Raw genomic sequence first — 23,184 nt, 5'->3', positions numbered from 1 at the left:
GCTCATACTGTCACAGTTTATACAGCTAAGTGGAAAATAACAGAAAGTGTCAGGTTTTTGTGGCTGCGTGAGTGAAAATTTAGAGACAGCAATCATCTCTAGAAAATGTCCCATGCGAGTTGGTCAACCATTTAATAAATGGGGGTGGTGGCTAGCCCCCTATGCATCTCACAACTTGGAGATTTAGGAGGAGATTTAGCAAAACCGGTGTAAAGGAAATTGTCTATGTTATACATAGTGACCATTCAGATTCAACCTTTGATTTTTTTTAGAGCTCCTGTCATGTTCAAATGAGGGTCCTACATACCCCTAGATCATCTCTTAGGCATAACACACTAAGGCAAGCAATCAGACAAAGCAGGGACCAAAACCAAATATTTTATTAATAGACTAGACATGACAGTGAGCTGGACCAGCAGGTAAGGGTATAGTGGCAGGTAATACCACTGAACTAAGTGCTCCGGTTTGACTTGGGGCCAAACCCAGGGGGCAAAGACTCAGTGAGCCCCGTTCTTCACAGAGCCCCTGATGGTGGATATGAACTTAGCCAAGGGCTCACTGGTTGCACCTCCAGGATAGTCCCAGTGCACTTGGCCACTTACTTGCAGACTGAGGTCCACATACACATAAGGACTGGAACCCAGACAACTGTAAAGGACACAGTTCAGACAAGACAAAGGGAACTAGAACACAAGCAGATGCCTGGACCCCATGTGGAACGACACAAGATAGTCAGAGGCAGAGCTGCACACATAGAATAGATGTCCTCCCTCCAGGGAACCAAGGAGCCCTCTCACCGAAGGCATAGACTCGGACTAGAACAGGTGTCGGCAACCCGCGGCTCTTTTGAACCTTTGCCGTGGCTCCGGCATGGGCGTAGGAAGCAGGGGGGGGGGAACAGGTTTGATCAAATCCCCCCCAGGCCAGCGGCAGTATGTGTGCGGCGGCGGCGGGGCAGGCACTGTGCGGCGGCGGCTGGGCAGGCACTGAGATGAGCGCTTCCATTGTGGAAGCGAAGCGCTCATCTCCATAGTGATCTGTTTGTATCGCCCTCCTCAGGACAGCGATACAAACAGAAGGCTGTGCGGAGGAGCAGGGCAGGGAGGTGTGTCCCTTTCCTGTTCCTCTGATAGGCTGCCAGCACTACTAGGCAGGCAGTCTATCAGAGGCCGGCGTAGGCAGCGCGATGACGTCATCGTGCCGCCTGAGCCATACAGCCTGGTGTTGCAATCCTACAGGCTCACCTGAGTCAGAGGACAGCTGGCTGGAGGTGGGAGCCCAGTGGCAAGGACCACAGGCAGGTTGTAGTTGCAGGAAGTCAGGCAGAGGCGTAATCGGTTGGCAGGTGGTGGGTCAGGGCAGGCAGCAGTGAGCGTGGTCAGACAATCCGGATCGGGAACGGTGGTAGCAGTTCAGTTGGTAGGGACAAGCAGAAGAGTAGTCGGGGACAATTCCGAGGTCGGCAGCAGTCGAGTTGGTAGCAGTAGCAACAGAGGACCAGCGGTAGCTGCAGCAGGATCAAGTCCAGAAGAACAATAACCAGCAGGGATCTGGTGCAAGAGGCTGGGCTTATAAAGAGGAAGTAGCAGGTGCAAGGAATCACAGAGATTAACAAGGCAAGGCTGGAACAAGGTAGAGCAAAGAGTTCAGTAGAAGTAAAGTTCCAGAAGGGTTGGTAGTCTAGTGGCTAGAGCTACCGCCTGGGACATGGCCGGTCACGGGTTTAAATCCTGACAGCTGGAGTCAGGACACAGGCCGGAAGAGGCCTGCATCGCATCGCTCCAAAGAGGTAAGTATAAGTGTTAATTTTTTTTTTTTTAACTGGCAGTCTGGCACATAATGGGGGGGGGGGCCTGGTATTATACTGGCACATGATTGGGGAATTTGGGGGGCCCTGGAATTACTGGCACATGATTGGGGGGGTCTGGTATTACTACTGGCACATGATTGGGGGGGGTCTGGTATTACTGGAACATGATTGGAGGGGGGTCTGGTGTTACTGGCACATGATTGGAGGGGGGTCTGGTATTACTGGCACATGATTGGATGCCATTGGATTAAAATATTTTAATTAGCTATTAATTTTCAAAAATATATTTTACATAGTTAAGTGAAAAAGTCCTTTTTTTCTTCAGATTGACAGCTGACTGCACGATCCCGTATATAGCATTAAGGTAAGAAACAATATATGCAGTGTTATATTTGTTTTAAATGTCGCAATGGTTTTGCGGCTCCCATATTTTTTTTTTTCTTCGGAAACGGGTCCAAGTCGCTCTTTATGTCTTAAAGGTTGCAGACCCCTGGACTAGAAGATCCCTGTTCCCCTTTCAGAGTTAGTCCATGGGCGAACAGACATGGTGTCAAAAAAACTCCAATTAGAATACCTTAGGTGTAATAAACTCGAATTAAACAACCACTGAAAATTAATAATTAAGTTTTATTAATGGATTATAATTGGCCACGGTGTCTAATGTTACCCAATAATCATTAAAAGTAAACTACAATAATCTACCAACAACGTTAGGTATTACCAACAATTAATAAATCCTTAGTCCACTCCGAGAGTGACTATTACCCCATACTTAACACCATGAAATTAAAGGGGTCGGGGGGGGGGGGCTTCTTTGCTGCCACTTACGTGAGTGCACAGCAACTGACATGTCTTCTCTTTTATAGATCTCCACAAGACTGACCGTTGATCCATTCTCCAATCAAGCTGTTCCTTCACCTTCATGAGGACTTCACACTGCTCCATTCAAATCTGTTACCATGTAAGTAACACTGATAAATATAATACTTGCAAGGGTAAATGGTGGGGGGGTCATGACACCATGTCCCCCCCTTATTTGCATCTGCAAACAAGGTCTCATCAGAGCTACACACAAGACATAGAACCAGACTAGCAGATGCCTGTTCCCCATGCAGAGTTAGTCCATAGGCAAGGAACCAGGCAAGGTGACCTTGATGTCTCACTAGGTGACCACATAGACAGGGCAGATGGAATATCCTCAGGTCAGGTGCAAAGCTCCTGCACCCAGCAAAGCTGAAAACAAACGGGCCCCCAGCTAACAGGATAATATAGCACCTAGTGACCACACCTAGACAAGACTATGAACCCCCCCAGAACTGAACAGGTTGGGGGCACACAGACTGACTTTACTACACGTCGCCCCTGGCAACCAGTTTACATGGAATCCGCCGCAGCCTGTACGCCACAGTACAAACATGACCAACATGGCTACCCGTGTCACAGTGACCACACTGTGACAGCTCCCCTGAAAATTGAAAGGTGGAATCTGATTGGTTGCTATGGGCAACCAAGCAAGTTTTCATTTACATCAGTTTGGATAAATTCTCCCCACACTTTATTTCTAAACATATTATATGGCAGAAATATCTAAACTCCATGTCACATACTCCTAATGCACACCACAGAGTGTTACTGCAAGTAATTAATACCCTTGTTGGAGGTGTTTACTGCATTTTGTTTCTGCAGCAGCATTAAATATTTACCTACAGGATATTTTTGTATTGAATAAGCAAAATGTATAATTAGAGATAATTACCCAGGAAACAAGCCTGGGATTTGCAGAGGTAAAGCACTCAGATCTCACTGGAGGCGAGAGGGGGATATTTCTAAATCTGTAATTATGCTAAAGTTTCTGATGTTACTTAAAGGGAAATATGAGTGACGGTTTATGTAATGTTTTGTTTTCCTTGTCTCAACTACCTAATTGCTGGAGGCTGGGAGAACTTGATGTGTAACGAATTACCGTATTTTTTCCCTATAAGACGCACCTGCCCATAAGACACATCTAGGTTTTAGAGGACAAAATTAAGATAATTAAATTTTTCATCAGACCTCAGATCAGGCCCCCCAATGTTAATCAGATGTCAGATCAGACCTCCAATATTAATCACACCTCAGCTCAGACCCCCAATTTTAATCAGACCTCAGATGAGATCTGCTAACAGCACAGGTCACAGCACCGCATGCATTGCCTGCAGAACAGGGAGCGGTGAGTAAAGAGACAGCACAAGGACTGCTCTATTCACCAGTCCCTACTGTACTTCCCCAACTTTTGAGGGCAAAAAATGTATATATCATGTTTATTTATTAGGCTGTGTCCACAGAACATATGTCCAGCGATCCAGCATAGTTTCCCTCTGATATGATTGACCCTGATTAAAAAAAAAAATCATTGACTGCAGGGTTTCTCAATTCAGTGGAGCACTGAGGGGGTGCCAGGTGCACCTCTGGCATACTGTATTCCCATCCAACGTGTCTTTACCCCTGTTTCTGTGCTGCAAGCCCAGGAGAGGGGAGAGGAGTGGAGGACAGGAGCAGTGGTAGCAATGATGGTGGTCATAATTAATCCCAGCAGCAGACATCACTCTGATGCTCCCTTGAGGTATGCAGTGATAGGAAAGGTGCACCTTTTCTTCCCTTTGGTGCACACCCTCAAGGGTTCTCCTGCCTGGTTTAGGAGAAGTGCCCTTAGTGGCAACAGGTTTTCAGGTGCAAGGCAGGTTTCCCTGAAGTGTGAAGCAATGATGATGCCGTTTTAACAGTAGAACAATGCTTTTACTGGCAATTAAAGTTCCAATAAAGTACTGACAGCAGTTCAGACTTTGCATGGACAGGCAGATCGTCCAAGCAATGCAGTTTCACAGATTTTATGTGGCTGCAAAGGTAGTTAACAAGCCACTTTCTTTCTCTAAGGGTCCATTCACAAGTCCGCAATATGGGTCCGCATCCATTCCGCAATTTTGCGGAACGGGTGAGGACCCATTCATTCTCAATGGGGCCGGAAAAGATGCGGACAGCACACAGCACTTCTGTTCCGCGGCCCCACAAATAAATAGAACATGTCCTATTCTTGTCCGCAGACATGGACAAGAAAAGGCATTTCTATTATAGTGCCGACCATGTGCGATGTGCAAAATGCAGAACACACATGGCCGGTGTCCGTGTTTTGCTGATCCGCAATTTGCCGACCGCAAAACACTTCCGGAAGATTGAATGGACCCTTAAGCAACCTTCCTCAAAAGTGCAAATGGTCAACATGTCTCCTGCTGCTTTCTGCACTTACACACTTCTCTCACTTTTCTCTTTACTCACAATGCAGTATAACAAGTTTCCTCCGTGTGTTTCTTAATTGTGTCTAGGCTCCTGAAGCCTTTCATCTCCTGGAAAAATTATTTAGCACAAAAAAGGATCCAAAAAGATTCAACAGAATCACGTTTATAAATCAAATTAAGTAAAGTATAGAGAACGAACGTGACTTAAAAAATACCTTTTAATAGTAGAGTAGTGGGTATTGGTACAGCGGTACCTAATAACTAACAATATGTGATGTAATCCTCCAATGGAGAAATATAAATAGTATGGCAGCGGGAAAAGGATAAGTCAAGAAGAGAGGATGATCAGGGGACCACAGGGGATACTATCCCTGTAACACCCTAGTCTATCCTCAGCCCAGGGTTGCCCCCTAGTGTTGGAGGTTCCCTGTCCCTGTGCCTACTCCTAGAATATCCCTGTTAAAACCCTATAGATATGGGATATAACAAATAATAAATAAAAAGATATAGATAAACAACAAAAACAATAATTATAGATGTATGGATAGTGTCTAGTGCACCGCAGGTAGTCATACACCAACACTTCCTTTAGACAAAAAAAGAACCCCTACGCGTTTCACCTAAGGCAAGGATCATCAGGGGGTAGGAAAAGATAGCACAATGATGACAAGATAATAATAATAGATTTTTACTTAGCTTCCCGTCCAGATGTAAGGAAACATTCATCTTGGCAGATTACCGATATCCTAAAAATGTCAGAAATAAATGTCATCCAGACAGTACCAAATAAAGTAATAGCAGGTACCATTGGCTCTGGTTACTTACATATTGCCAAGAGATTGATGGCCCAATGTTCCAGGAGGGCTGGGGAGCTGCCAGGCCTAATACTAACCATTTATGGTTTGTATTTCCCGCCGTTTGCACTCGAATCGGACTCCACAGGCGTCACTTCCGGTGCCGTGGAACGCATCACATATCTGTGCGTCACTTCCGGTGCTTTGGAACACACCGTGGAACGTGTCGGATAGTTACATGCGATCCGAAGGTCCCAGGAAAGCGCCGTTAGTGAGCATGACTGGGGTTAAAGATACGGTGCCAGGTAATGAACAGATGAGCCACCTTATGGAGTGGCTAAAGTGGACACTGCCTGATAAATGTAGCGTCATCTTAAAGGCCTGGACAAGCTGGGGGATAAGAGGATTTGAAAACAAAAACATAGTTTAGGTTTAAGGTAATACATTATTAGTATAATTAAGATATCAGGATAGATATAACCTCAAGATTCCTAGGGGATATTACATATTCATACCTAAGATGTGACGAATGAGATAACATCGCCTATTAAACAATGATGCTTTTCGCATCGATAAAGCCAGTTACAGGTCATTTATCCCAATGACTGAGAGTGAAAGTAGGCTGATCACAGGATTTACCGGGTACGACACCCCCATAAAAGTGTTGTAAAAGTCAGATGAAGCAAGTAAATGTTAGTCTTTCACCAGGTGATTGGGAACGGAAACGCTAAATCCATTCCGTCTCCTTTTGCAGGAGTTTTCTGTCCCAGTCACCTTTTCTCGGAGAGGGGGGAATGATTTTAAGGGTCGCAAAGGAGATGGATTTCAGATCTCCATTGTGATGTTCATTGATATGGTGGGCCACTGGGGTGTCGTTCAATTTGACAATGTCATTAACGTGCTCACAGATTCTTCTCCTGAGCTCCCTTTTAGTTTTGCCGATATAATCCTTTCGGCAAGTGCACTGGCAAATATAAACGACACCCATGGACCTGCAATTAATGAAATCTCTGATGGTATAAGATCTTTGCATGGTTGAACATATCACTGTTTTTGTTTTCTTAATATAGTTGCAGGCTTTGCAGAAGCCACATCTAAACACCCCCGTTGGTTTCCTATCCAACCAGCTACCCTCTTTTTTGGGGCTCACATAATGACTATGGACCAAACGATCCCGAAGGCTTCTACCCTTCCGGTAGGTAACCTGAGGGTATATATTGATGGCGCCTTTTAGTTCGGGGTCCATAGTGAGAATGGGCCAGTAGGTACGAAGGGTAGACAGGACTTCTTTATTGGCGGTGTCAAATGTGGATATCAGACGAATTAACTTATTGTCTTTTTCGTCCTTTAATTTAGGGACAAGGAGATTTTCCCTGTTGCTTGCCTCTGCCTGCCTGAAAGCATCTTTCAAGAGACCCTGTGGGTAACCCCTCTGTGACAGTCTATTCTGCAGTTTTTTTGACTCCCTATGGAAGTTCCCCAAGGAAGAACAGTTCCTGCGAGTCCTCAGGTACTGACTCTTGAGGATTCCTCTCTTGACTGCTGGAGGGTGGTGGCTGCTCTAATGTAATATGTTGTTAGTAGCCGTAGGTTTCCTAAAAACAGATGTAACTAGCAGGTCGTCAACCTTCACAATTTCCACATCCAGGAAGGTGATTCGATCTGAATGAATTTCAGAGGCGAAACTCAAACCAGTGGCGTCCGATTCGAGTGCAAACGGCGGGAAATATAAACCATAAATGGTTAGTATTAGGCCTGGCAGCTCCCCAGCCCTCCTGGAACATTGGGCCATCAATCTCTTGGCAATATGTAAGTAACCCAAGTCAATGGTACCTGCTATCACTTTATTTGGTACTGTCTGGATGACATTTATTTCTGACATTTTTAGGATATCGGTAATCTGCCAAGATGAATGTTTCCTTACATCTGGACCAGGAGCTAAGTAAAAATCTATTATTATTATCGTGTCATCATTGTGCTATCTTTTCCTACCCCCTGATGATCCTTGCCTTAGGTGAAACGCGTAGGGGTTCTTTTTTTTGTCTAAAGGAAGTGTTGGTGTATGACTACCTGCGGTGCACTAGACACTATCCATACATCTATAATTATTGCTTTTGTTGTTTATCTATATCTTTTTATTTATTATTTGTTATATCCCATATCTATAGGGATTTAACAGGGATATTCTAGGAGTAGGCACAGGGACAGGGAACCTCCAACACTAGGGGGCAACCCTGGGCTGAGGATAGACTAGGGTGTTACAGGGATAGTATCCCCTGTGGTCCCCTGATCATCCTCTGTTCTTGACTTATCCTTTTCCCGCTGCCAAACTATTTATATTTCTCCATTGGAGGATTACATCACATATTGTTAGTTATTAGGTACCGCTGTACCAATACCCACTACTCTACTATTAAAGGTATTTTTTAAGTCACGTTCATTCTCTATACTTTCCTGTAAAAATTAGCTGCGGACTTAATAAGTCTCTCAGACAGGTTATCTCCACAGGATCAATTTTCCATGCACCTCCTCTCAACACTGGCATGCTCCACAAAATGTCACATTTGCCCTGTTAATTAAAACCAGAAAGCAACACATATCCTATTTTGCTAATCTCTTTTTGTTTTCTGACTGCAGATTTATTTATTATTCTAGTTCCTGAACATGATTAAAGGGGCAGCCATCTTGCCTGAACTGTTCTTAACAGCATTTAGAAAGCATTAAGAAATTTGCTTTACTGCAGTTCCATGATCCAAAGACACGACACTGGAGAGGGGACCTCATTGACTTCTATGGGCTAGTTTTCTCGGCATGCTCTGTGACCTGTGCAGAGGTCATTGTACAAAGAAACAATAGATAAGCTTTGATAATCACCTATTGTGAATGGTGGATCATGTGTTATCTATACACAGAGGTGTTATCATTACAGGCAGGATAAGAATGACAGATAAGCAGGTTACTGTAGTAAAGTCATCTGTAGTACAGTTCAAGAAGTGGCTTAGTGGCCAGTGTTTAAAGTGCACGATTTTTGTTTAAATATAGATATTGATATGGAAAATTTGAAAAGTGTTTTATGCTTCTGCTCACTTCCCTGTCTTTACTGACCTACTCCTCCCTATGGGGAGGGTATAAAGCTCCACCTAATAAATGGTAATTACGGCGTGCTGGCTCCTTATACAGCATACATACAAGATATGCACAAAACACTTTTCCCACCTAAATGATCATTCCAGTGTTTCTTTCTTAATGTATTTGTTTATGTAATTAGAAATCATACAATTTTCTAATATACATGTATTTAAAATTCTGCATACATACCTTTCTTATACAAGGCAGTTGACCCCTATATGCAGTAGAATGGTATAGTCCATGAATCAGTCCTGTGTAATGTATCCATGGAATAACTGAAACATGGCATCAGTCACGTGACTGTCTTCTCATCATTCAACCCCTGACATTTCGTAAGCAGCAGTGTTACATGAGATACATGTGCTGGGTCACCACACAGGGCACAATCATGTGAACACTGATAACTAAATAGGACTAGTGTTGAAATAATGATTTTTATTGTGATTATCACTCTGTGTTTTTACATGGTCGCCTATTGCTAGGTTATATTGCAAAATGGCTGCCTGTCTCTAGGTGATTTCATGTTGGTAATAAAGTTTGGTGTTAAAAAAACAAACACAACATATACAGTTTCAACACAGACACTGGCAGACATCATGAGAAGCTGCTGTAGCAATAGTGTATATACTGTATATGTTCTGCTTCTCAGTACTCTGCTATTCATTTGTTAGATACCTGGGCATAGGAGGAGGGCAGAGCAAATATATATGCATATAGTACATATAGTAATTTCTAGAAATATAAAGGAGCCAGCGGGGAGGGAAAAAAATTTAACCCTAGATGTCTTCACAGTGAGTGCTGCTCTGTACTGTGCAGACGGACATGCCTTAGCAACGCTCATTTAGAGAGCACTACTAAGGAGCACTACTTTTAGCAAATACAAATGTACACGTTTTCTAAATAAAGTGTATTAGAAAAATGTTCCCTATCATTGTCCCTACACATTATAAGAAGAAAAAATAAATGGCAGTTAGACTTGAAAGTAAATATTGCAGCGACGTGCTGTATGATTCAGCGCAAGTCCTGCCAAGTGACCATCAATTATCAGTCTGTTCCTGCTGTCTGACAATCTGCACAGAAACTGGAGCACGGGGCGCAATACAGTAAATGAAAAGGCAAGGTAGAAAACACATCCAACACTAAACAAGCCTTCTAATTCGTGACTGAGCGCTGGTGTAATTGCAGAGATATACAATAAAATGATGTGACAGGTGAGGAAGGTTACTGTGTGGGATTTCAAGGCTTTTATTGCCAGCTTCCAGAGAGACAGAACGATGGAAATAAGCATAAAAAAACTAACTACGCAAAGCCTATCTGCTGACTGCAATTTTCTGTAACCTTGTATAGCAGCACAAATCTTTCCTCATTGCTTGCCACAATGTATCCGTACAGGTAAAATGTATCAACCTGGAGTCCAGGCTATTTAGCACTCAGAGGATTTTCTAGATACCGCTGTAAAAAAGAAGCTCTCCACTGCGAGTACGACCAGGTCTGTATAGTTCCAGGCTGTGCAATCTGCAAATAAATATGAAATAACGAGGAAAAGGAATAAAAAGTTTCTTGCAGAATGTTGTAGAACTTTTCTGTAAATACTATAAAAGAATATAAAGTCAGTGAGATAACTACCATAAGGCTAGGGCTACACGGTGACACTGGTCGCACGACACCTGTCGCGGCCAGGATTGCTGAGCAGCGGGGATCCCATACAAATGAATAGGATAGCCATGGCAGTCGCAAGAAATCCAGCACGGCTGGATTTCTTGCGACTGCCGCGGCCATCCCATTAATTTCTATGGGATCACTGCTTCTTTGCTATCCTGGCCGTGACAGGTGTTGTGCGACCAGTGACGCCGTGTAGCCCTAGCCCAAAGGCAGGGCATGCAATTGCTAAGGGGAGAAGGGGACTTTGCATCTTGTCGTGGTACTGTAATTTCAGCATGCGACTGCCTCTAGAGGGACCTACAGATGTGTCATGTGGCATCTATACTGTACATTCGGTGCACTGCTCAATTTAAGTATTGCGCCATAACACTTGATTGATGTGCCATTACAATCCACTTAGTATTAGAATAGCGTAGTGCACTGTGGCACAATACAGGTGGCGCCAGCTACATCTGTAACTGCATACAGATGTAGACAGCTCCCAATGAGTCCAATATTAGCTATGCAAAAGCATTTGCAATTAGCTCCCCCCAGTGGTGGCCCCACACAGAAAGGATTTTATAGTTCATAAGTGAGAAAACTTGTATAAAGGATGTGACAGAGCTTACTGCAGTAGCATTATTTTAGGACATCTACTCACTGCTCTCTAACCCAGTGCCCATTCTAACAATGTTCTCACCTTTCCCCGATGCTTTTTTAAAAATATCTGACTGTCATTATATAACTCAGTGTCTGAAGCGAGTGCTCTGCTGGATGCATATCTCATGCTGCCTTACAAGGGCACACAAAGATAAGTGTGCCAGATCATATCTATAGGAAAATATAATCACATATGGTAAATAGTCCCACCTTTTGGGCAAGATGCTAGAAAGCCACAAGTCTAAGAAACAGAAATGGCCCGCGAGAGGCTGTAGGTGCTAGGAAAATTGGTTGCTAATAGCCTTAAAAAAAAAATTGGGACAAATACTGATGATCTATCCATAGATTATTGTTAACAGCTGAGAGGTGGGGATGCCAGTAGTCGGACATCCATTGATAAATTATTGATGGCCTATCCTATGGAAATCTCCACATAGGGCTGGCCTCATTAGGCCAATGGCTCTATTCTCCAAAAAGGGCCAACTAGATGTAAGAACAGGAAAAGATCAGAATATAGTCACAGTTCCCTGATTTAATGACCTATAGATAGGTCATCAATATCTTTCTTAACCCCAGAAAATCCCTTTAAGGTGTCCATAAACCATCAATAAGAATTCGACTGACACCTATTTTTTCTGACTCTTCTGTACACTCGGCTCAACACAGTCAAGCATGCATGTAGGCTTAATATAGAGAATAAGCCACTACCTTTGGAGGCAGATTATCCTATCTCTCTTGAGAGCAAAAAACATAATCTGTCAAAAAGAGTCGGTACACCCACATGCATGTAATATAGTCAGTTGGTCTGGTTGAAATCGACAGGTTCAGGCAACTTTCTTCTTATCTGTGAGGGTACATTATCTACAGGAAATAGCCTAGAAGAGAACCAGAGACAACAGGAAAATGAGGTCCAGGGGACATTAGTGGTCTGGGACAGATTTCCACAAAGGGCTGGCCTCATCGGGCCAATGGTTCTATTGTCCAATAAGGACCAACTAGGTGGAGGAACAGGACAAGATCGGACTATGGTCACAGTTCCCTTATTCACGAAGAAAAGTATATCTAAACCCTAGTTGAGAAGATAATGCAATCAATCTGGTTTGATTTCTGTTTGGATCTCTTAGTTTTGGTTTCAGCCTTTTTTGCCTAGGTCTATGTAAATTGTTTTTATAGAAATGAAAAGTAGAGATTTTAGTGCCTTCTCTATTAAAGGTTAAAGGGGTTATCATTTTTTAAATTTCTTTTGTAAAAAGCAGCATAGGTATTAACCATGCTCCCAATGAATGACCTCTCATATAACAAACATCTGATGGGTTAAATGTCTATGATCGGAGTTAGCTCTGATCGTGGACCCTGCTGGGTGACCACTGTGTAATACAGAAGTCACTTGTTGGCTACAGCTTTCACTCACTGTTTCGTTGCTTCTACTCAGAAACCACCAGTCTTTTATTTTCATGGCTACAACATTGATGTGTCTGCAGCCATGTGCTGGCCTCAGCTGTCTTGTGCCGTATACCACTGAAGCCAGTGTAGTGTATGAGTATGCCATCACTGCAGCCAAAAACATGATGTCATGACTGCACTGGGGGTGAAGGTGGGGTTCCTGAGTGATGAATAAAAATGTTATTTTACTTTAACTTCCTAGCCTTGTATAGAAAGAATACTTGGACATCCTGTGTAAGTTTTAGTGAGAAGCAGTAAAATGCTGAGAGCTGTGCAAATCTGCAGTTGTCATTCAGGGTATACTTGGATTGTTACTATGTAACATAAACCTGCAAGAGCTAGCAGTGTGTTATGGAGGCCACCAAATGGAAGGTGACTCCATTGGCTACTTATTGGTTTGGTGTAGGCTATACTGAGGAGCAGAGTCTGAGAGATAATTAGTTTCTTATCCTCACCACATAAGTATAGACTTTCCCAAAAGGAACCCCTGTGTCTCTGTCCAGTGTTAGCCATTAATAGCAATAGTTAATATGTAGACTGGAGAGGGGAGGTGCTTTAGAGACAGAAATGAGGAGCTTACAGAATATGTAACAGGGCAAGGGGTCAGGCCAGGCAGCAGACTGTGAGTTCAGAGGTCAAGTTGAGAAAAACAAGATAGAGATAGTCATAATCCACCTTAGCATATGACTAGCACCAAATAGACCTATTGTTCAACAAAAAGGGGGAACTATTTACATGTGGGCCTTTAACCCTTCATGACCAGCGCTGTACACAAACAGCACTGGTCGGACTTTCAAAGATGGTGCTCACTCGCTAGCGCCGTAGCCACTGAGTTTCTGTTCTTCTAAACAGCAGACACCCAGGACTAATGTCTGTGATCAGTGATAATGCCGATCACAATCCTTTAACCGCTCAGAGCATGTGGTCAATTGTTGTAACGTAAAGTGAATTTGAAAGATTTGAGAATGAATAAGCTTATGCAGGCTACGTGAATAAATATACTTACTAGGTGATTAAATATATGATAACACAAAGAAATCACATACAGAATAATAAAAAGTAAATAAACATCACTAGCCTCAACTGGTTAGAACTCCGTCGATCATGCTATAACCCATGGCTGTCTACCCCGTCATAACACATGACCGACACCACAGAGTGTACAAGAGAGATAGGGCAATCATACTCACATCCTACCTAGCATGGAGGCCTGGTGGAGTCTGCTGAGAGAAGGTGGGTATCAGAGTATAAACCTGTTAGCCCCTCCTCCAGTGTGCAGCACACATGTCTCTGAGATCACTCAGGAATGTGGTCTTATCAGCACAATGGGGGATGAGTACTATCTCTAACCCACTTCATTTCAAGGGAAACTTATAAACTATTACACAGAGTATTAAACTGAATTAAAGGGGAGAAACAGTCAGTCACTTAAAAATACCCTTACAATACACTCCACCCCTGGTTCTTCCACATTAATTCATTATTAACACCCAATATCGGAACCTATTATACAGGGTGGGCCATTTATACGGATACACCTTAATAAAATGGGAATGGTTGGTGATATTAACTTCCTGTTTGTGGCACATTAGTATATGTGAGGGGGTAAACTTTTCAAGATGGGTGGTGACCATGGCAGCCATTTTGAAGTCGGACATTTTGAATCCAACTTTTGTTTTTTCAATAGGAAGAGGGTCATGTGACACATCAAACTTATTGGGAATTTCACAAGAAAAACAATGGTGTCCTTGGTTTTAACGTAACTTTATTCTTTCATGAGTTATTTACAAATTTCTGACCACTTATAAAATGTGTTCAATGTGCTGCCCATTGTGTTGGATTGTCAATGCAACCCTCTTCTCACACTCTTCACACACTGATAGCAACACCGCAGGAGAAATGCTAGCACAGGCTTCCAGTATCCGTAGTTTCAGGTGCTGCACATCTCGTATCTTCACATGCTGCTGCTAAATCAACAATATGTCACTGGGCCACTCTGTGGCCTCCTCATGCTGCTGCTGCCACCTCGCCACTCTGTGGTCTTCTCATGCTGCTGCTAAATCAACAATATGTCACTGGGCCACTCTGTGGCCTCTTCATGCTGCTGCTGCTGTCACCTCCACACTATGTCACCTTGCCAGTCTGTGGCCTCCTCATGCTGCTGCTAAATCAAAACTATGTCACTGGGTCACTCTGTGGCCTCCTCATGCTGCTGCTGCTGCCACCTCCACACTATTTCACCTTGCCACTCTGTGGTCTCCTCATGCAGCTGCCACCTCCACACTCTGTCATTGTGCCACTCTGTGGCCTCCTCATGCTGCTGCTGCTGCCACCTCCACACTATGTCACCTTGCCACTCTGTGGCCTCCTTATGCTGCCCGAATTATTCAAATGGTAATCACGTACCTGGTGACGTTTTAACGTGGCGTCCCACGTGATTTCTATACGTCACCTCTTTACAGATTGCAGCGCGCTGTTTCCTTCGGATTGAAGTCTGTAAATGCTGTAGTCAAATTATCAAAATTGCCATACGCGCTTCGAGGTTTACACACCTCTTTATCAGTGGCTATTGTCACACAATAGCCACTGATGAAGAGGTGTGTAAACCTCGAAACGCGTATGGCAATTCTGATAATTTGACTACAGCATTTACAGACTTCAATCCGAAGGAAACAGCGCGCTGCAATCTGTAAAGAGGTGACGTATAGAAATCACGTGGGACGCCACGTGAAAACGCCACCAGGTACGTGATTACCATTTGAATAATTCGGGATCACCATTCAAAAGCTTTGAAAGTTTCGACTGAAGCCTATATCCATGTTAAACTAATGGAAAAAGAAAATACCGCTGACTAAGCGTGCGGTCCACTTTGCCCCACAAAAACTACTGGTAGTGGTGAAGATATACTAAAGAGACTGCTTACATACCCTTTTCCATATGTTCATCAACCTGCTAACAAAGGAAATACGTGGTTTTACATGCTAAATATTGGGAACATTATCTGAAAAGTTATTTAAAATCTGTGTTTTGCTGCTTCTACAGTATCTTCTGTGGCTCTTTCAAGTAATCGATATTCTTGAGACTTTCCAAATAACCGATGTCTTTAAGATCGATTCTGTTTGAACACTTCATTGACTAATTCATATCAGTCCTAAGAGTTGATCATTCCATCGATTTGCATCATCAAAGTCAACTGAAAATCGATCGAAAATTTATCGAATCCTGTGTTTTTATATAGATATGTTTTAGTGTTATTTTTAAATTTTATTTAATGTATAATGGTATGTTTATATAAACTTTTCCGATGCAACAACTTATGATCTGAGTGCCCGTTTTTACATATATTCACTTTTCGTTTGTTTTTGGGGTAAACATTTACGTGAGCACCTTATTCCATTCGGATTGGAGGTGAGCCGCCTTGTTTCTATTTTCTATTTTCTTATTAAATAATCTTCAACTTTCTCTGTTTTTACTTAACTATATTTATCTTACTCCTCATACCCTCTCCCCCTCCCTTCTTAAAATTCACTTTTGCATTGCCAACATCTCTTATCTAAGGAATGTTTGCCTAGCAAACTATATGTCTTTTACGTCTTCTCTGTTAAGGCTGGGGGATAGAATCAGCCGACCACAGCCGTCACCCCCCCTTCCTGACTCTTATCTCTTAAGGATTCATCCAACTTTCCTGAGACTTCCGCAAAGGGATTATAACAGAGCTAGACAGACTACAAGGGGGATGAATGGGGCAATAAAACACCACTATCTGTTTGAACATCCCAGACACACCAACTCTTATTTAACGGTAGGGCATTGTTCAAGGTTCAACCTTCTTAAACCTTCTCCAAGCTTTTTCAACTTTATATATCTACCAGACAATACTTTATTCTGACCAACATATCTTCTTACACTCTGGAAAGCAGAACTATTTTAATAGAGATATATTTCTAACACCTTTATATTCTTAGTGCTAGCCACACATCTATTGGCACACACTAGGTACAATACTTATTCATTAACTTACCATCCTTTACTGCTCTAATCTCGAATGCAATGGCCACAGGTCTTTCCTTCTTAGACACACGCATAGCATTAGGGTAATTAAACAAAACTTAAACTGTTCATTGCTGAATATTTAACACAAGTGCCTTTCTGATTGTAGACACTTGGGCGCTTTTCTCTCTTGTTAGTGCCATAAATTAACATCCTGACATTGCTCTTTTTTCTAACTCATCAGAACCCCCCTCAACATCACAAGAGCTCTGATGACCACAGTCTGCAAGCTCTAACTTCACAGATTCTTACAGATTTTTACTAGAATCTGCTTGGTTCTACAACTTTTAAAAGAACTTTGCAAGATTTGACAGAGCCTACTACAGCTTTACTCATAACTCATAGCAGATTTGCACTAAACGTGCAACCCTAATAATCTGCCTGCAGATTATTAATTCCCACGAATGCCCGGGTTCCCATTTGAAGTGGCGGGTCCAAGCTACCCTATTTCCATGTAACACCCTATCAACAATAAGCATATTCATATTTCAAATCCCACTGCTGCCACCATTTGTAACGTAAAGTGATTTAGAAAGATTTGAGAATGAATAAACTTATGCAGGCTACGTGAATAAATATATTTACTAAGTGATTAACTATACGATAACAGAAAGAAATCACATACAGAATAATAAAAAGTAAATAAACATCACTAGCCTAAATGGAGTGGAGACCCCGTAGATCTTGCTATAAGCCATGGCTATCTACCCAGTTATAACACATGACGACACCCCAGGGTGTAAAAGAGAGATAGGGCAATCTTACTCACATCCTACCCAGAATGGAGACCTGGTGGAGTCTGCTGAGAGAAGGTGGGTAGCAGAGTATAAACCTATTAGCCCCTCCTCCGGAGTGCAGTACGCATGTCTCTGAGATCACTCAGGAATGTGGTCTTATCAGCACAATGGAGGATGGGTACTTTCTCTAACCCACTTCATTATAAGGGAAATTTTATAAACTAGTACACAGAGCATAAAACAGAATTAAAGGGTAGAACCAATCAGTCACCTAAAAATACCCTTACAATACAATTGTGACCACGGCATCTAAAGCGGCTTTTCCTGCGCTGCACTCCCAGGGCCTGAACAACTTTTTCTCTGTAATAGCCTCAGTCTCTCTGAATGAACCGAGGCTATTGCTTGCAGATGGCAGAGCTCCATAGGAACCTAAAGAATCTGCCATACACTGCAATTGTAGTTTACTGTAGTATAAGGGAGAAGCGACCAGAACATTGAATTTTCAAGTCCCTTAAGGAACTTTATAATGAAGTAAAAAAAAAAAAATATTAAAAATATTAAAAATCCTTTCCCCATAATAAAAACAAGAATAAATAAACAATAAAAAAATAAAGATTATAGGCATCGCCATATCCAAAAATGCCTGTACTATTAAAATATAAAGGTATTCATTCTGTACAATGAACGCTGTTGATAGAGATGTGGATATCATTCTTGATCAGCTAAGATGGCCCCATATCCTCCAGCTCTCAGACAACGCCTTATTCACTCAAGTTGGGACTAAAAGCACAAAGGCTTCACCTTATCCAAGAGGATCCTTCTCCCTGATGTGTCATATTTGCATACCAAAATTAGTCAAATAATGCACAAAGCACAGATGCCAAGTGTTATCTCTTTTCTAATTTTTGTATTCTAGCCAATGGAACAATGCCACGAGCCTTAGCGGGGATGCCCCCTCTGATGTACTTATACACTGCTTAACTTCCTGTAATAAATGAGAACTGCCTTGACCCTTGCCTGGTGTCAGTGTGGGTTCTTCCATGCATGTAAAATCCTAGGATTAAATTACTAATTTGGAGCAGTAAAGCAAATGTATTTGGCTCTGATTGAGAGCATCTTTAACACTGCAATGGAAAAAAAAAAGACCTAATTACCATTTTTTGTCGCATCACCTCCCCCAAAAATGTAATACAAAGTTATTTAAAAGTCAAATAAATTCCAAAATTGTATTATTAAAAACTACAGATCACCCTGCAAAAAATTAGCCCCCACACAGTTCCATAGATGTAAACATCAAAAAGGTTACTGGGGTCAGAATATAGCAATGCAAGGAAAAAATGATTATTTTTCAAAGTTTTTACTTTTTTTACAGTATTAAAACACAAGAAAAACAACACAAATGTAATCAAACCGATCCAGAGAATGAAAGGAACAGATCGGTTTTACTGCACAGTGAAAGCTGTCAAAACAAGACCCACAATATAAAACTGTGGTGGGATTTTTCCCAATTCCACCCTAATTTGGATTTTTTTCCAGTTTCCCATTACATCATATGCAATATTAAATAGTGCCATTAGAAGGTACAGCTTGTTCCATTAAAACAATTCCTTATATGAGTATGTGAATGGAGAAATAAAAAAGTTAGGCTCCGGGAAGGCAAGGAGTAAAAAACGTAAATGCAAAAATGGAAAATTCGCTGGGGCTGAACAGTTAAGCTGACAGTGTGCGCTGCAGCAGAAGAGCAGCTGTGTAGCTCAGTAAACATCTGGCATCCCCTGTAAAATTCATAGTCATTGCTCTCTCTATAAAACACATATATCGAGTTATACTGCAGTCTGTGCAAGCTGGTTATGAAATATTTATGATGTTATAATACACATATTTTGTTCATTTTGTAGTATAACAATGCTTATAAATTATAGAGAACCAATCTGTCTGTATACATTGTACTGCTCTCAAAGTATAATCTCCAGCTTACCTTTTGCTATATCACGCTGGGATGCCATAGTTACAGGCTGACCTGCAGAGTTTAGACATTAGAGCTGTGCCAAGCTGGCTTAACAAGCAGCAAAATAAAATCATACAACCATGGGCACCGAGCTGACTCCAAAGGCTACAGATCGCACCGGCGGAAAATCTACTGTTTACTCACAAACCCAGTGAAAACCTGTGTTGTAAGGGTATTTTTAAATACTGGTTCTGTCCCCTTTAAGTATGTCCCTTTTATATTACCTTCTATATTCTGTGTCATGATAGTTAGATAACATACACAAACCCCCAACCCCCATTGTGCTGAGAGCCAAATTCCTGGTTCCTGGTTATCTCAGAGACATGCCTGTTGCACACTGGACATTCCTGGGAAGAGGGGCTGAAGGGCATAAACCTGGTTTGCACAGACAATTAATGGGCACTCCACTGAGGAACTTCATCCCGGTAGGATGAATTGTTTGAATTGATATCCTTATCTGTTATATCACCATGGGGTGTCGGCCATGTGCTATGTCATGGCTGACACAGAGTCCCTCTCATATTGTATGTGCAGGCCAGTGTGTCACAACCAGACAGCTGAGAAGCTCTGACAGAAGCCTTTCTGAACCTCCTCCTTGAGTTTTCTTTGTTTTGAATTTCAGTTCCTCATCTCGTTAGCCTCTCTCAGCTGTCATGTAGTTGGACTGATTGCATCCCTTTAAATTCCTCCCCATAATGCATTAGTGTGCGGCTTATACAACTTCCTGGAGTGTGTGTGCATGCTGATCCTATTTTCCAGCCTTCTACAAGATAAGTGCTGTACATTTATTTGTGATTTTCTGTTTGCTGGATCCCAGGTGACCCTGACTCCCTCCGTGTCTAGTGTAGGGAGCCGGTGGTTGTGTCCCCTCACTATTGTAGGGTGCTCAGGTGGTATATAGTCGAGGTACGTGGATATGCGATCATCCACCATTGGGATTTTCGCATAGGCTGAGCAGTCAGGGAGAGTGCCAGGTCTTATGCAGGGGTCTCCCTTTTGTTCCTTAGTTTTGGATCCAGTGAGTCATATATTCATTTTGCATTGTCTTGTTTCCTGTACACCTTCCGCGACACAGTGATGATTATTTACTTTTACTACTCTGCATGTGATTTGTCTGTTTTACCTTATATTTAATCACACTTAGTAAATATTTTTAGCACTAAGCCTGTTAAGCCTATTTGTTCTCAAATAGTTGAATTCACGTTAAACATTTTAAAACAAAATGTAGAAATAACACCTTTCTAAAATATGCACATGGTTAGGGTACGGCCACATAGTCAGGTTTCCTGATTTTGTATTTGAAGCCAAAACCAGGAGTGAATTAATAAAAGAGGAGTACGACCAAATGGCACACTTATGAGCATGGCCAGCTGCAGTCAAGAACCGTTTAGGCCAATTAGGCCACAGCTGTCTCATATTTAACTAATGAAGACTGCACTGTATAGGTGGTCTAAAATCTTAATGGCTGCGTGGTATTGTATACAGACCCATTGAAATGAATGGGTCAGGATTCAGTCTGTGTTCACTACATGCATCGTATCCGAACAGAAAACTCTCTTGTGTAAAAGAGCTCTATGGGTATGGCTACACAGCGACATGTTGCATGCAGCAAGTAGTAGAAAATTCGAGTGACACAAAAATATGTCAAGAATTTTAGAATTTTGACTTGGCTATGAAAAAACAGCCAGGTTTCAGGCAAGCCGCGTGTTGTGCGCAATTTACATTAAAGCCTATGGAGTAAAAGTCACCCGCAATATCCGACTTGCAACGCAAAATCTAACGTGTCATGTGTTGCATTGCAACAGCATTGAAAAGCATTATCAAATTTTGCTCAACTTTCTTGTCGCGCAACGGATGCTGCTGAATAGACATACCCGTACGGACGTGTTCATACAGTAATATTCAGGGAGACATTTTTTAATGCAGTTTTTGAACAAATGTCAGGAGCAGATTGTGAATAGAGGGGAGATATATAATAACATTTGATTGCTCTTTTTTAATTGACATAGCTTCAAAACACCCTTAGGTCAAATGCCCTCCTATATTTCTATGCCCCTTGTCCATTTTTATAGGGAACCATGCTTGTACTGTATACATAGTTCTAACTTTCCACGGTCACCTTGGTAGAGACAAGGACATCTTCTATAGCACAAAGAATTGACTGCCCAACAAAAAAGACAGTCAATAGCAAACAGAAAACAAAAAGTTGGGATTTTTAACATCAGTAATTTCTACCCCCAGTATTTGTATTTGCCCCCATGAAACCAATTTTTATGTGCCTTTCTGCTGCCTCATCATATTGAAGAATTTGCAGCGACTAAGTCTTGGCTACATCCTCAGCCTATTCTGATCCTGCAGAGCTTGGTTTTGTCTGCAAGGCACTATGGAGAGAAATTCCCATACAGGAGACACTCGCACAAAACCACCACCAGCTTGAACTAGGTCTGACAAATGTGGAGCAGCAGCAACATCACCTGTTTCTGAGCTGAGCACAGTGGAAGCAGATCTGGTCCTGGCAGGTATTTGGATGGTTTGGTTATGCAATGCTCTGCTCTTTATTGCCGCCACCACCCTCCTTCTCTGACATTACTACCTGCTTATCACCTTGATCCAACTGCCAGGTCCTGTCCAACACACAATCATCATCATAGTCATACTCTTTCCCGTCACTTTTTTCAGACTATGGGGCTCCTTGTCCCCTCAATAGTCAATAGCAAAAAGAAAAAAAAAGTTGGGATTTTTAACATCCGTAATTTCCACCTCCAATATTTGTATTTACCCCCATGAATCCATTTGTCACACAAAATACATTTCCTCTGTCCCAATCCCATCATATTGGAGACTACATCCAGACACAGTTGGCCAACTATTTGCCTCTTTTCTTGCCTATAAATTACTTTACGATGAGGAGAAGATCCATGTTTTATTCATGAAAGGCCAGCGAGTTGTTAGGGACTGGTTTCCTTGCTTGAACTCTTATTGAGTATTTGGATCATGTCTCAGTGGCATAGGTTACTAAGATGCTTCTACAATTGCTTGACAGCATGCAGAGAAGCTCAAGAGATGAGTCTGTTTATGAGAGTTCACAGCTTTTAACATCTTCTTTCCAGTCTTGCTCTAAGAAATAGACAATTCAAAGACACACTTCTTGGACTGAACAGAAGCAACAATTATGTTCAGAGTAGCTCTTATGTGGATGTAGTTATCCCTGCGGGCTCTCTATGTCAAAAGGACAGAAAAATGGCTGATTTGAGATTGAACCTTGAGATTATTTTTGGGATTTATATTGTTGCCATACACCATAGAAGCTGCTTTAGATCATTATTATTATTTGGTATTACAATTTTCCTTTTTTTCAAAAACCCATCTATTGTTCCTAAAAGACTCATGAAAATATAAGAGGTGATGGCTGGAGCTTAAGAACCTGAATAACATTCACGGGCCATTAACCCCTTAAGAACCAGGAAATTATCCTTTTTTTATTCTTTCTGCCTTCCAAGAGCAATAACTTTTTTAATTTAACATTCATGCAGTGATTTGAGGACAATTTTTTTTGCAGGACAAGTTGTCTTTTTTTAACAACACCATTTAATTTGCCAACAGAGGTGAACAACTTTCTTGAATATAATTTTGGGTCTGA

Source organism: Bufo gargarizans, chromosome 1 (genome assembly GCF_014858855.1).
Source record: "Bufo gargarizans isolate SCDJY-AF-19 chromosome 1, ASM1485885v1, whole genome shotgun sequence".
Classification (NCBI taxonomy): domain Eukaryota; kingdom Metazoa; phylum Chordata; class Amphibia; order Anura; family Bufonidae; genus Bufo; species Bufo gargarizans.
This window is presented reverse-complemented; position numbering follows the sequence as displayed.